Source organism: Crinia signifera, chromosome 7 (assembly GCF_055691185.1).
Source record: "Crinia signifera chromosome 7, ASM5569118v1, whole genome shotgun sequence".
NCBI lineage: Eukaryota > Metazoa > Chordata > Amphibia > Anura > Myobatrachidae > Crinia > Crinia signifera.
This window is the reverse complement of record NC_139223.1, coordinates 147,895,247-147,909,865: the sequence shown is the minus strand read 5'-3', so window position 1 is coordinate 147,909,865 and position 14,619 is coordinate 147,895,247.

Genomic DNA, 14,619 nt, shown 5'->3' with positions numbered 1-14,619 from the left:
CTTCAATAACCATTCAATTCTAGTTTTTTTTCAGCAGTTCGAAATTTTCCGACCTGCTGAACACCAGGTGGTTTGACCTACAGTAATAGCTTGCTAATCCACCTGCTTTTGATAGAAACATGGCCAAAACCGAAAGGTTTTGGCCATGTTTCCAGCAATCTCAATCCAACATGAAAACATGCCGGATTGAGTCAGGGAGGATGGTGCCGGGCGAGCAGCAGCTCCTCCTGTCTGCCACTGCTCGCACCCTCCCGCCGCCTCCCATACCATCAATCCACCTCCTATCGTCACCCATACCCAGCCCGCCACACTCACCTGATAAGAGCAGCTGACCCGGACACATTCAGCCTCCCGCTGCCTCCCGCCACCTCCCATCGCTGTGTTCACCCTGCCCCTGCACCGGCTGGGTGAGCCTCAATCAGCGGCCAAATCTGACATCCGGATTTGGCTGCCAATTGAATAATGGATGCCGGATCCATTCCGGCAAAAGAACCTCAAAATGGACCCAAGCATTGATTGAATATACCCCTATATTTGAAAGAAAACGAAGACATTACAGTTTAAGTACAGTTCAAATACTCCAATTGTCTGACATGTGAGAAGTGCTGATAATTGCAATATAGATCACGTCCCAAAATAATTTCCTTATATTCCTCCCCTTCATACAGTACGATGCTAAAATTATCATGGAACAGTTTCAGAATTTACAGAAGGTTTAAGTTAAAGGTTAGATCATTTTCTGACTACGTCACAAATCAAATACACTAAAACATACTTAAATGACAACCAAAATTAATTATATCAATTAACAGAAAATAAATGTTTAGAGGGTTGTGAAAGATTTCTGGTTTTAGTCCAAATTTCCAATTATTGCTAAATGCAAATTCTAAATCACATTTTTTTTTACAATTTGCTAACTTGACCTCTTCATTTCTCAGAGAGCTTTTGGCATAATGTCATCATACCTACCAAAGTTACCACAAAGACAGAACTTGGAGCTTTTGTCAAAAAGTTTTTACCATTTGTTAATTTAGAACAATTAGCAAATTGGTATTAGTAGTATTATAGTGATATTGACAATATTTTGCATATTAGCTGTATTTTTATAGAAAAACAAAATACAATTGTGGATTTTTTTTATATTATTAGTTCTGCAACTAAACAAATGATATGTCATTATAAAAAACCTTATCATTTTATAAAAAGCCAGTAGGGATGTTTAAACCTAAAAATACTGCTTGTTTTGATACAAATACTATTCCTCCATTGCCTCCTCTACTACTACAGATGTGCCCTGGTACAGACATGTGGTTTTTAGTAGCATGCTGGAGGGGATTGTGATGCAAATGTGTTACGGCATGCCGCAAGTGTTCACATTAAAGCTGGGACCCATTGAAGTGAATGGGAGCATGTTCACACTGGCATAACTAATTAAGGTCTATTGCATAGTGGGAATATGTGATTTGCTGCACTAATACTACTGCTGATACTACTACTACTACTACTTCGACCACCACCACCACCATCACCACCACCACTATTTCTACTACTATAGGACTACCACATCTACAGTATTACTACTACTACTACTATTACGTCTTTTACCTTCTAATTCAACTACAACTACTACTACTACTTACATTTTTTTCTAGAGTGTTCAACCTACCTCAGAATTCGCTTGTTCTATTTTGAGTCTATGCAGGACTTGAAAAAACACTACTAATACTACTACTTCTAGCACTTCTAGTATAGTACATATAATGGGCGGGTCCTACCAGACGCCATTGTTTTGTGTTGCCATCCACTATCCATGAGAACAGAGAGGGAAAAGTGCGCCAGCAAGCCCAGCGTGTCGGAGGTACACAGTTCACGGCAGCCTTACCCAATGGTTCTCAACAGTGCGATTAGAAGTGGATGCGGTAATTGTGTTTTATAAAAAAAACATGTGGTAGTTTCTAGCCCACGCTGATGCATAACATGGTACGAGTTGTACATTTTATTCTGAACTTTTAAATTGAGAAAACTATTCTCTTATTAAAAAGCAATACTTGCACTATGAAGCGCTTCCCCTATATTATAAGGGCATGGTCGTGCCCTTATATTAAGGCTGAATCCAACGAACGGATTTTTCCCATAGGGAACTTTTCGGATGGGGGCATGGTGTTTGAGGGACTGCACCTCAAAAGTGACTGGGCGTACTGAGCTGAAATTTGGCAGGTACGCGTAGAATCGTCAACCGGTGCTGCGTGCCAAATTTCAGGGTGAAATATAAAAAATGAGCAATTGGGAGCGATCTAAACTTCCAACTGCCAGTTTTTTTCTGACACTTCAGAAATGACACTTTGTCACCCATGTTAGTCTATGAGGGTTTTTTTGGGAAGGCATAACTTGTAGGGGAACAATTGAGACTTGGGGTTTGTTTTATTAGGTAGATATTGTCCCAGTGGAGTGCCTTTTGGGGTTGAGGATTTTCAGATAGGTACAGTTTTTTTTATAATTTAGTGAAACATGCCCCATTATAGAGATAGGAGCTCCAACTTGTTGCGCAGCCGCAGAAGTCATCAGCTGGGGGAGTACACAGAGTGGCTTCACTTGGGTGTACCAAGATGGCCGACTCCTGCTCGCAAACTGAAATTCTCCTCTGTAAGTGGAATTAGCAGTGTTTATGTTATAAATGTGGTTGGATGTGGGGATGGGGATGGGTACTGAGTGGTTATTAGCCCTGACATTGCTTTAATTACAGAGTTTAAGGTCCGTGCTACCCCTGTGTCAGGTGGCTGTAACTAAGCTGACGTCATTTAATTTATTCACTGCACTGCCGGGAAATTCAAAACAGATGAGTCTCTGTGCCCGGCTGGTGGGAGCTTGCGATGCGGCTCCGCTGCCCCAGCCAGGTGTCATCCCTCCTCCCCGCTGCATGGGGAGCGCCTGGGCAGCCTGCACGAAGACGCACGCCACCATTGCTGACACTTACAGTATATATTGTAGACACAAGTGTGCAGCAGCTGCTGCTGCCTCCAGTAACACACCCGCCCTCTCCCCCACCACTTACTCATGTAAAGACTACTGTATGTAGTGCTACTATGGATAGTCTGTGCAGCCGAGCTTGGACGTGTAGATTGTGCAGGAGCTGGCAGAGAGACTCCGGATCTTCCCCAGCGCGGCAGAGACACCGAGTCTCTCTGCCAGCTCCTGCACAATCTACACGTCCAAGCTCGGCTGCACAGTGGTGGGGGAGAGGGCGGGTGTGTTACTGGAGTAGGCGGCGGCGGCGGCGGCAGCAGCAGCACACTTGTTTCTACAATATTATATATTGCAATGGGGGCGGGTGAGCTCGTGGTCAAAGGGGGAAGGATGCAGCAGCGGCTGCTGGCTTAATGCAAGGTACACAATGTGAGCGGCTGCTGGCTTGTTAATAGTAGAATATACTGTCTGCAAGGGTCCTCCTCTGTATGTACACTCTACGTGTCCAGTCACCCTGCAGCAAAAATCACACTGCTGCTGTCCCCTACAGGCTGACAGGACAGGGAGAGACTGAGAGTGTATATACAGAGAACACTCGCAGGCAGAGTATATTCTAGTATTAACAAGCCAGCAGCTGCTGCTGTCTCCTCTCCAGCAGGGTAGATGCTGCTTCTTAGGAGGACATCTGATGACATCACACCCACGTGACCCTCTGTCATCAATGGGAGGAGTAAACTGAGTTCCTTCCATTCTTCGTTTCCTACTGCAAGCAAGACAGGAGCATGTTGTAGACTGTGTGTGGTGCTCCAGAGTATCAGGTACACATACACCCAGCGGCACCCCTTCCCCTCGCCCACACATTCTGCCCACACACTGTTCACTCCTGCACACACTGCCCCCCCTGCACATAATGCCCCCACACTGCCCCCCCTGCACATAATACCCCCACACTGTCCCCCTGCACATAATGCCCCCACACTGTCCCTCCCACTGCACATAATACCCCCACACTGTCCCTATTGCACATACTGCCCCCACACTGCCCCCTGCACATACTGCCCCAACACTGCCCATACTGCCCCCACACTGTCCCCTACACATAATACCCCCACACTGCACAACCTGCCCCCCCTGCACTTAGAGCTCTGTTGACTCCACTGTTCACTCCTGTTCATACTGCCCCCCCCCCCTGCACATAATACCCCCACACTGCCCTCCGGCACATAATATCCGTTTGTACGCTGCCCCCCCAGTGCCCCGTGTGTGTATGCTGCACCCCCCAGTGCCCCCGTGTGTGTAAGCTTCCCCCCCCAGTGCCCCCGTGTGTGTACGCCGCCCCCCAGTGCCCCCCGTGTGTGTACGCCGTCCCGGCCCCAGTGCCCCCCATGTGTGTAAGCTGTCCCCGCCCCAGTGCCCCCCGTGTGTGTACGCTGTCCCCGCCCCAGTGCCCCCCGTGTGTGTACGCTGTCCCCGCCCCAGTGCCCCCTGTGTGTACACTGTCCCCGCCCCCCGTGTGTATGCTGTCGCCCCCCTGTGTGTATGCTGTCGCCCCCCCCGTGTGTACGCTGTCGCCCCAGTGCCCCCGTGTGTGTGCGCTGTCCCCCCCAGTGCCCCCGTGTGTGTGTGCTTTGCCCCCCCCCAGTGCTCCTGTGTGTGTGCGCTGTGCCCCCCCCCCCGGTGCCCCGTGTGTGTACGCTGTTGGCCCCCCGTGTGTGTACGCTGTCCCCGCCCCAGTGCCCCCCCTGTGTGTACGCTGTCCCTGCCCCAGTGCCCCCCGTGTGTGTACACTGTCCCCGCCCCAGTGCCCCCCGTGTGTGTACACTGTCCCCGACCCAGTGCCCCTGTGTGTACACTGTCGCCCCCGTGTGTACGCTGTCGCCCCCCGTGTGTACGCTGTGGCTCCCCGTGTGTACGCTGTCGCCCCCCGTGTGTACGCTGCCCCCCCGTGTGTACGCTGTCGCCCCCCCCCCCCGTGTGTACGCTGTCGCCCCCCCCCCCCGTGTGTACGCTGTCGCCCCCCGTGTGTACGCTGTCGCCCCCCGTGTGTACGCTGTCGCCCCCCCGTGTGTACGCTGTCGCCCCCCGTGTGTACGCTGTCGCCCCCCGTGTGTACGCTGTCCCCTCCGTGTGTACGCTGTGGCCCCCCCGTGTGTACGCTGTGGCCCCCCCGTGTTTATGCTGTGGCCCCCGTGTTTATGCTGTCGCCCCCCGTGTGTACGCTGTCGCCCTCCGTGTGTACGCTGTCGCCTCCCGTGTGTACGCTGTCGCCCCCCGTGTGTACGCTGTCGCCCCCCCGTGTGTACGCTGTCGCCCCCCGTGTGTACGCTGTCGCCCCCCCCCCCGTGTGTACGCTGTCGCCCCCCCGTGTGTACGCTGTCGCCCCCCCCGTGTGTACGCTGTCGCCCCCCCCCCCCGTGTGTACGCTGTCGCCCCCCCGTGTGTACGCTGTCGCCCCCCCCGTGTGTACGCTGTCGCCCCCCCCCGTGTGTACGCTGTCGCCCCCCCCCGTGTGTACGCTGTCGCCCCCCCCCCGTGTGTACGCTGTCGCCCCCCGTGTGTACGCTGTCGCCCCCCGTGTGTACGCTGTCGCCCCCCGTGTGTACGCTGTCGCCCCCCGTGTGTACGCTGTCGTCCCCCGTGTGTACGCTGTCGCCCCCCGTGTGTACGCTGTCGCCCCCCGTGTGTACGCCGTCGCCCCCCCAGTGCCCCCGTGTGTGTACCCTGTCCGCCCCCCCAGTGCCCCCGTGTCTGTACCCTGTCCATCCCCCCAGTGCCCCCGTGTGTGTACGCTGTCCCCCACCAGTGCCCCCGTGTGTGTACGCTGTCCCCCCCAGTGCCCCCGTGTGTTTAAGCTGTCCCCCATCTCTGCATCCTATGCCACTCTGTATTCCCCCTCACTGCATCCTCTGCCATCCCTCATCCTACACCACCCTGCGTCCCCTCTCCCTGCATGCATCCTACGCTACTCTGCATCCCCCTCCCTGCATCCTACATCCCTCATCCTACACTACCCTGTGTCCACCCTCCCTGCATCCTACGCCACTCTGTATTCCCCCTCCCTGCATCCTCCACCACCCCGCATCCTACACCACCCTGCGTCCCCCCTCTCTGCATCCCACGCCACTCTGTATCCCCCTCCCTGCATCATACGCCACCCAGCATCCTACGGCACTCTTCGTCCCCCCTCCCTGCATCCTACGCCACTCTGCATCCCCCCTCCCTGCATCCTCCACCACCCCGCATCCTACACCACCCTGCATCCCCTCACTGCATCCTACGCCACTCTGTATTCCCCCTCCCTGCATCCTCCACCACCCCGCATCCTACACCACCCTGCGTCCCCCCTCTCTGCATCCTACGCCACTCTGTATCCCCCTCCCTGCATCCTCCACCACCCCGTATCCTACACCACCCTGCGTCCCCCCTCTCTGCATCCTACGGCACTCTTCATCCCCCCTCCCTGCATCCTACGCCACCCTGCATCCCCCCTCCCTGCATCCTCCACCACCCCGCATCCTACACCACCCTGCGTCCCCCCTCCCTGCATTCTACGCCACTCTGTATTCCCCCTCCCTGCATCCTCCACCACCCCGTATCCTACACCACCCTGCGTCCCCCCTCTCTGCATCCTACGCCACTCTGTATCCCCCTCCCTGCATCCTACGCCACTCTGCATCCCCCCTCCCTGCATCCTCCACCACCCTGCATCCTACACCACCCTGCATCCCCTCATTGCATCCTACGCCACTCTGTATTGCCCCTCCCTGAATCCTCCACCACCCGCATCCTACACCACCCTGCGTCCCCCCTCCCTGCATTCTACGCCACTCTGTATTCCCCCTCCCTGCATCCTCCACCACCCTGCATCCTATGCCACTCTGCATCCCCCCTCCCTGCATCCTCCACATCCTCCACCACCTCACATCCTACACCTCTCTGCATCCTACGCCACTCTGTATTCCCCCTCCCTGCATCCTCCACCACCCCGCATCCTCCACCTACCTGCATCCTACGCCACTCTGTATTCCCCCTCCCTGCATCCTCCGCCATCACTCATCCTACACCACTCTGCGTCCCCCTCCCTGCACCCTATGCCACCCCACGTCCTACTCTCACCCTGCATATTCTCTAACCCTGCACCACCCCCATCTCCAGTTACACACTTGTTATTTAAGGAAGATGGCTGGTGAGTAGGATTTCTTTCAAAAGGAACATCACCTGGATACTACTGGACAAGGGGACCAAACTACTAGCAACATAGGTAAGTATCTAAATCATACCTCCCAACTTTCTGTGCGCCGGACCCGGGACTATGGGGGCATGACCCAGAGGCTCTGTGAGCCTCTAGCCATGCCCCCAGTCCCCTGGCATGTGCACAGCGTTTATTCCCCGCTGCTTAGCAGCAGACAGGGGGGACTCCCAACAGCCCCCCCTCAACGCGGGACACTGCCGCCCGCGGGTGGGACAGCGGGACAGGCCCTAATAATCGGGACTGTCCCGCTAAAATCGGGACTGTTGGGAGGTATGTCTATATGAATGGGCTCTGTATGCATTAAAGTTAAATTTTTCAGGTATGTGTGTGTGTGTGTTTTTATTTACCTATTTGTACTGATGTGGGACTACAAGTCCCAGCAGGCCCTTTATTGCCCTGCATGGTGGGACTTGTGGTTCTCCAAGTCCCACCATGCGGTGCAGGCTTGCTGGGTCTTATAGTTCCACAGCAATACACAATAGTTTGTTCTTTTTTTACATCAGCCCGATGGCCACAGCCCATGGCCATCGGGTACAGCCCTGGGCTTCAGCATGGGCAGGTAAGTCCCCACTTTCCCAGGATTCCTGCCCATGCTGACCGGTCAGGGGGAGAATGCTTTGGCAGGGGGGACTTGTATAAAAAGTTTCCCCCCGGCTATGGCATTACCCTGCTTTCTGGCTGGACCCGTGCTGGTTCTTGAAATACGGGGGACCCCTACTCATTTTGTCCCCCTTATTTTATTAACAAGGACCGGCCCTTGAGCCAGATTGGCTGTTGGCATCTCCATGGAGACGCCAAAAGCCAATCAGGGCTGAATGCTTCCAAAGCACACCCCCCCCCCCAGTCAGTGTGGGGTGAGCTGCTGCAGGACATGAGAGGCAACGCTGGAACCTGGAATTTATAAGTAGAGGTGTAAAATTAGTGTGTGTACAATAAACTTTTACTTTTCACTGTCTGTGTTTTATTTCAACATTCTTTTTACAGGTGGACTACAAGTCCAAGGGTTCCCATTAATGGCCCGCCGCATGCTGGGATTTGTGGTTCGCCAGGTCCAAACATGCTGGGGGGATGCCTGCTGGGACTTGTAGTTCACCTGCAAAAAGCAATTTTTGTTTGCGTGATTGTACCATATCAGCCCGGCGTCCACCGCCCAGGGACGCCGGGGACAGCCCCGGGCTTCAGCCCTGGAAGGGTGAAGCCTATTATGGGGGGGGTGACTCCTTTATTGGGGGGTCCCATCTCCCCCAGCGACCCCATCCAGGGCTGACCAGCCACAATGAGCATGATACGGGGACCTTACGTAAAAAGTGTCCCCCGGCTGTGGCATGACACCACAGGCTGTTGGAGCCCGGGGCTGGTTCCAAAATATGGGTGACCCCCTGTTTTTTAGTCCCCCGCATTTTTGGAACCAGAACCGGCCCAAGAGTCCGGGGCTGGTTTCAGAAATACGGGGGAACCCTAAACTTTTTGTCCCCTGTATTTTTGGAACCAGGTCCGGCTCAATGAGCCCGGGGCTGGTTATGCTCAGGAGGGGGAACCCCACGCCATTTTTTTTCTCACCCTTTGTTATCAAACCCTTTTCTTCACAATCCCACTGCCAGCAATTTTGGATGGAGGAGGTGGCGTGGGTGGGACGAGTTCAAATGCTAGTGCAGCCCAGGCGCATCAATATATGATTTAGGATATCCTCCTTCAATGCCCTACAGTAAAGCTTCTACACGCTGGGTGTCATGCTCATTTCCAGGGGTTTCATGAGCTAGTTGTCATGCACTGGGACGGGTGTCATACTCATTGCCAGGGGTTTGAAATTCTTGTAGCCAGGGGTAATGCTCGTTTCCAGGGGTGTGTTATCGTTAAACATTTAAATAAATCCAATGTTTATTCTTACTGTGAAATTTTAGATTTCTGAATTTAAAAAATAAATTGAAAAAAAGCAATGAAATTCCATTGACAAAAAACCTTACGGTTTCACATGTCCCATTAAGGCTTTATACGCATTATCTACCATTTCTGAAACCTGCTGTAACTCTTCCACTCAAACGCCAAAAAGCAATGAAATTACGATCATTAAGGCTGACGCCTTAATGGACGTGTTCCTTGCGCAATACAGATATGGTACGCCATCACAGCCTGTGGGTAAGTGCAGATTCAGCACTCTCACAGAGTGAGATTGCTGTCACTCACACAATGGTGGAGCTGCTAATTCACAGATTTGTGTGCTCATTGGAATACACACATGCAGTCTATGCAACTGAAGGTCTGAGCAAAAGAGAGTTGAGCGGATGGGGTAAAAGTGGTGTTGATTGGGGGAGGAGACAGTGTGGTGCAGATGAGGAGGAATAGAAATGCGTAGATTGTGGAAAGGCTAAGCAGCACTGATGGGAGACTAACAAATGCGGATGGGTGGAAAACCATGGCACAGATTGGGGGAGGTAAGACAGAGTGATGCGATTGGGTGGGAAACAGTGAAGCAGTTGGAGAAAAGACAGAGTGGACCAGATAGGAGAGAGAGAGAGCAGTACAGATGTAATCAAACTGTGGCATGGATGAGAAGGGCAGAGCAGCATGGATGGAGGGGGGGACAGAGTATCACTAATAGATGGGGATGCATTGGCACAGATAGAAAGAAACAGAGTGGCATCGGTGTGGAAAAACAGGGCAGCGCAGATGGGAAAAGACACATTGGTGCGGATGAGGGAATACACACAGCAGTAGGGATTGGGGAAGACATAGCAGCCTGAAGGCGTATAGGAGAAGAAAGTGTAGATGCATAGTAGTTGGGAGTATTATAGTTTTTGCAATTATGAAAGATGTTTCTGGTAACTGCATGTGAATACTAAATGAAATGGATATATGTAGTGAGTGTGAAAGATGTTGGACCCTCAGTGGGATAGTTCTAGTTATAATGTTTATTCTAGCACCTGCCATCTTTGAAAACCCATGCAGTTCCTCTACCCTGTCTGGGGTGTTGCTGTCTGCTGTAGTGTTTCTAGCACAGGTCTGGTTTGCTGTGCTGATATACAGACCACACTGTGCTAGAATTACTACAGCAGACCGCTACACCCCAGGCAAGGAAGAGGAACTGCATGGGTTTTCAAAGATGGTGGGTGCTAGAATGAACACTATAGTAATTCAGAGGTATAGACAGTTTTAGATGATTGCAGGTACTTATTAGGATGAGTGCGCCACATAACTGCTCAGACCTTCAGTTGCATAGACTGCATGTGTGTATTCCAATGAGCACACAAATCTGTGAATTAGCAGCTCCACCATTGTGTGAGTGACAGCAATCTCACTCTGTGAGAGTGCTGAATCTGCACTTACCCACAGGCTGTGATGGCGTACCATATCTGTATTGCGCAAGGAACACGTCCATTAAGGCGTCAGCCTTAATGATCGTAATTTCATTGCTTTTTGGCGTTTGAGTGGAAGAGTTACAGCAGGTTTCAGAAATGGTAGATCATGCGTATAAAGCCTTAATGGGACATGTGAAACCGTAAGGTTTTTTGTCAATGGAATATATATATATATATATATATATATATATATATATATATATATATATATATATATATATATGCCTAGTGCCGGAATTTCTCTCACACATGGAAGACTAAAAACAGTGCCTGGAATTGAAGTCAGCAGTTATATAAAGGTGTTAACCATGCTGTAAATATGGATTTAGCCATGCTCATCTTTTCTGCAATGCATACGCATCCTAACATGCTGCATAGCACACTGGGCTGTGACTTTTCACACCTGGTGATTGTTAATGCATTTCTCTGGGTGTGCGCAAACATATGCATGCGAGTGACCCATTCATGGCAGCCTGGTTATGCCACGAGCTGTGCCACTAGATGTGCATGCATTACGACAATATTACTACATACTGGGTGAAATGTAATAGGATGAGAGATTCAGAAAGTGAGAGATTTGGTAAGAAATCTCCAGATTTTTTTTAAAGCGGCAATCATTTACACTGCAAAACCACTGTATATACCTAAAAAATAGTGCCTGTTTAAAAATCACGCTATAATCTACAATTTTATAAAAATATGAATGAAGTGATCTTCCCAGTGGGACTACAGTTTACAGAATATATTCACACTTTGGAAGCTAGTGCAGAACTGGTAATAGAGACCATCGTTCCAGTTTCATACTGCTAAATAGAGGACAACAGGGTGCAGATTTATACCTTATGATCAGTGTCCACACTTCACTATCCAAACAATTTCTCCCCTGATCAGAGCAGCCATTTGATGACTAGTGATACGCACTAGGTGAATGACAACTCAATATCTGAGTTATGATCTTACCACTAGGATTTGGTTTTTCCTGTCACCTGTCCTAGCAGAATAGAATATAATAGCGTAGGAAACCTCTGAAGTGCTTTGCCCTGTCATAGGGGATTTTTTTCAAAGAGAATTACATTATATACCTACCCACCAGCAGTGCAAAATGGTTTTGCCAATGCGTCACATTACTTGCTTTTTCTTTTTTCTCTTTGCTCTCAACACTGATTTAGCAATACAATATTGATAACATATAGATGTGCAAGAAGTTCCAATTTTCAAAGACAAATGGTGCAGTTGATAAGACCAGCTGTAGATTCCATTGTAATGCTGGATACATACCTACTCAATTGTCAGACCACTTTTTCTTTTCTCGAAGCATAGAAAAAAAATAGGTTGCACCTAATGTTCAGGTCTTGTGTTACTGTTTTTGACAGAATAACAGTTCGTTTGCAATACAAAAAATAGCTGGAAAAATACAAAAATGTCAACAAACATGTTGACATGGTTTCCTGCAATCCTACCATGGCACAGCCTCTACACCATTGCACCACTGAAATACAGCACATACAGTAGGAGCAAGTTTCATCTTTGCTCCTTTGACCATGGCTAGCCATGGCTATTCTATTGTTCTCAGCTGCAATACAATACGTATTGCAGCTGAGAACAATAGAATAGCCATGGCTAGCCATGGCTAGCCATGGCCAAAGGAGCAAAGATGAAACTTGCTCCTACTGTACTCTTGGCATAACTGTTTTGATTTGGCTCCAATAGCATGAACCCTAAAAACTAGCAGTGACCTTCATTGCTAGAAATTATGCCAGTGTCCTTATTATAGCCAAAAAGCATAATGTAGAGTCTTCTCTGCAGAAATGGTTCTCCAAAAATAGGTGTCCTTGTTTGTCTCTTCCATTTCCATTTATGGGGTGGCCAGCTGGAGAAGCTTCTGGAAGGTATGGTTATCCATACACAGATAGTTCCTGAAGTTATCAGGATTGTTCTTATGAATCTCCTGCTACAATCACTTCAGGGATTAAGTGTCTTGCCTCTGCAGCCAATCTTAGGTCCTACCACTTCTGTATGGGTTCAATACACATTTGTGCACAAATGCAGTTGTAACTGCGATTTTCTAGGCTACGGAGCTCCCAATGTTGGCAAGTGAAGCTGCAGCTTTGAAATTGAAAGACACACCTACTGGAGCCATTACAAACTCAGATTATATTCAAATAAAGGGAATATTAAGGTTAATGGTTGCCTTATGGCTATGCAGACTGGCTGTTGCAGTTACTACTATGGCTAGTTGTCTCTCTGCATACATTATTGTTGATGAAAGGTGATACTAAAACCAAAAATGGGCAAAGCATACCTGCTTTTTTTCTAACCACTCCAAAAACCACCAATGTAGTCACTTCCTGTCAATGATTTTTCCATGAAGTCCTCATTATGGTTATGCTTTATCTACTTGCTTGCAGTACAATCACCATAGCAACAAGCACAACAAGCACTATCTTTTTTTGGGTTTAAACTCATGAGCAGTTAACAGAATCTATTTTACGCTAAACTATACTCAATATCACTGTGAAATCTATAGATCTGTTGAACGTTAGATAGTATGTATATATATATATAGTGTGTACTAGAGATGAGCGGGTCCGGATCTCCGGGATCCGGCAGATCCGAATATCGCGATCCGAGTCTGGATCCGAGCCAGCTCGGGAGTTCCCGCCTAAATTCCGGACCGAAAACGAGGCAAAACGTCATCATCGCGCTGTCGGATTCTCGCGGGATCTGGATTCTATATAAGACGCACGCGCACCCCGCCATCTTTACTCCAGCATAGGAGAGGGAAGAGGGTGGTTGTGCTCAGTGCTGTGCTATAATAATAATATATTATTTTGCTGCTGCTCACTCGATTTGGGTCTGCAGGGGCAGCTGTACACAAGTCCAGTGTACAGGGGCTGCAGTGGCCAGTGTACAAGGGGCTGTGCAGGGGCTGTGTTCAGTGTGACAGGGCTTGTGTCCAGTGTGACAGGGCCTGTGTACAGTGTGACAGGGTCTGTGTCCAGTGTACAGGGTTTGTGTCCAGTGTACAGGGGTTGTGTCCAGTGTACAGGAGCTGTGTACAGGAGCTGTGTCCAGTGTCCAGGGGCAGTGTCCAGTGTACAGAGACGGTGTACAGGGGTTGTGTCCAGTGTGACAGGGCCTGTGTCCAGTGTGACAGGGGCTGTGTCCAGTGTACAGGGGCTGTGTCCAGTGTACAGGTGCTGTGTACAGGGGTTGTGTCCAGTGTACAGGGGCTGTGTCCAGTGTACAGGGGCTGTGTACAGGGGTTGTGTCCAGTGTACAGGGGTTGTGTCCAGTGTACAGGAGCTGTGTACAGGAGCTGTGTCCAGTGTCCAGGGGCTGTGTCCAGGCAGGTGTCCAGTGTGACGGCTGTGTCCAGTGTACAGGAGCTGTGTCCCGGGACGGTGTCCAGAGGCTGTGTCCATTGTCCAGGGGCTGTGTCCAGGGTAATGGGCTGTGTCCATTGTCCAGGGGCTGTGTCCAGGGTGACGGGCTGTGTCCAGTGTCCAGGGGCAAGGTCCAGGGGCAGTGTCCAGTGTGACGGCTGTGTCCAGTGTACAGGAGCTGTGTCCAGGGGGGGTGTCCAGAGGCTGTGTCCATTGTCCAGAGGCTGTGTCCAGGGTGACGGGCTGTGTCCATTGTCCAGGGGCTGTGTCCAGGGTGACGGGCTGTGTCCAGTGTCCAGGGGCAGTGTCCAGTGTGACGGCTGTGTCCAGTGTACAGGAGCTGTGTCCAGGGGCGGTGTCCAGAGGCTGTGTCCAGTGTGACGGCTGTGTCCAGTGTACAGGAGCTGTGTCCAGAGGCTGTGTCCATTGTCCAGGGGCTGTGTCCAGTGTGACGGCTGTGTCCAGTGTACAGGAGCTGTGTCCAGAGGCTGTGTCCATTGTCCAGGGGCTGTGTCCAGGGTGACGGGCTGTGTCCAGTGTCCAGGGGCTGTGTCCAGTGTCCAAGGGGCTGTGTCCAGTGTGACAGGCTGTGTCCAGTGTAAAGTAAGAAAAATAAATAAAATTAATAAATAAAATAAAAACACATTTTTGGAGGATGATG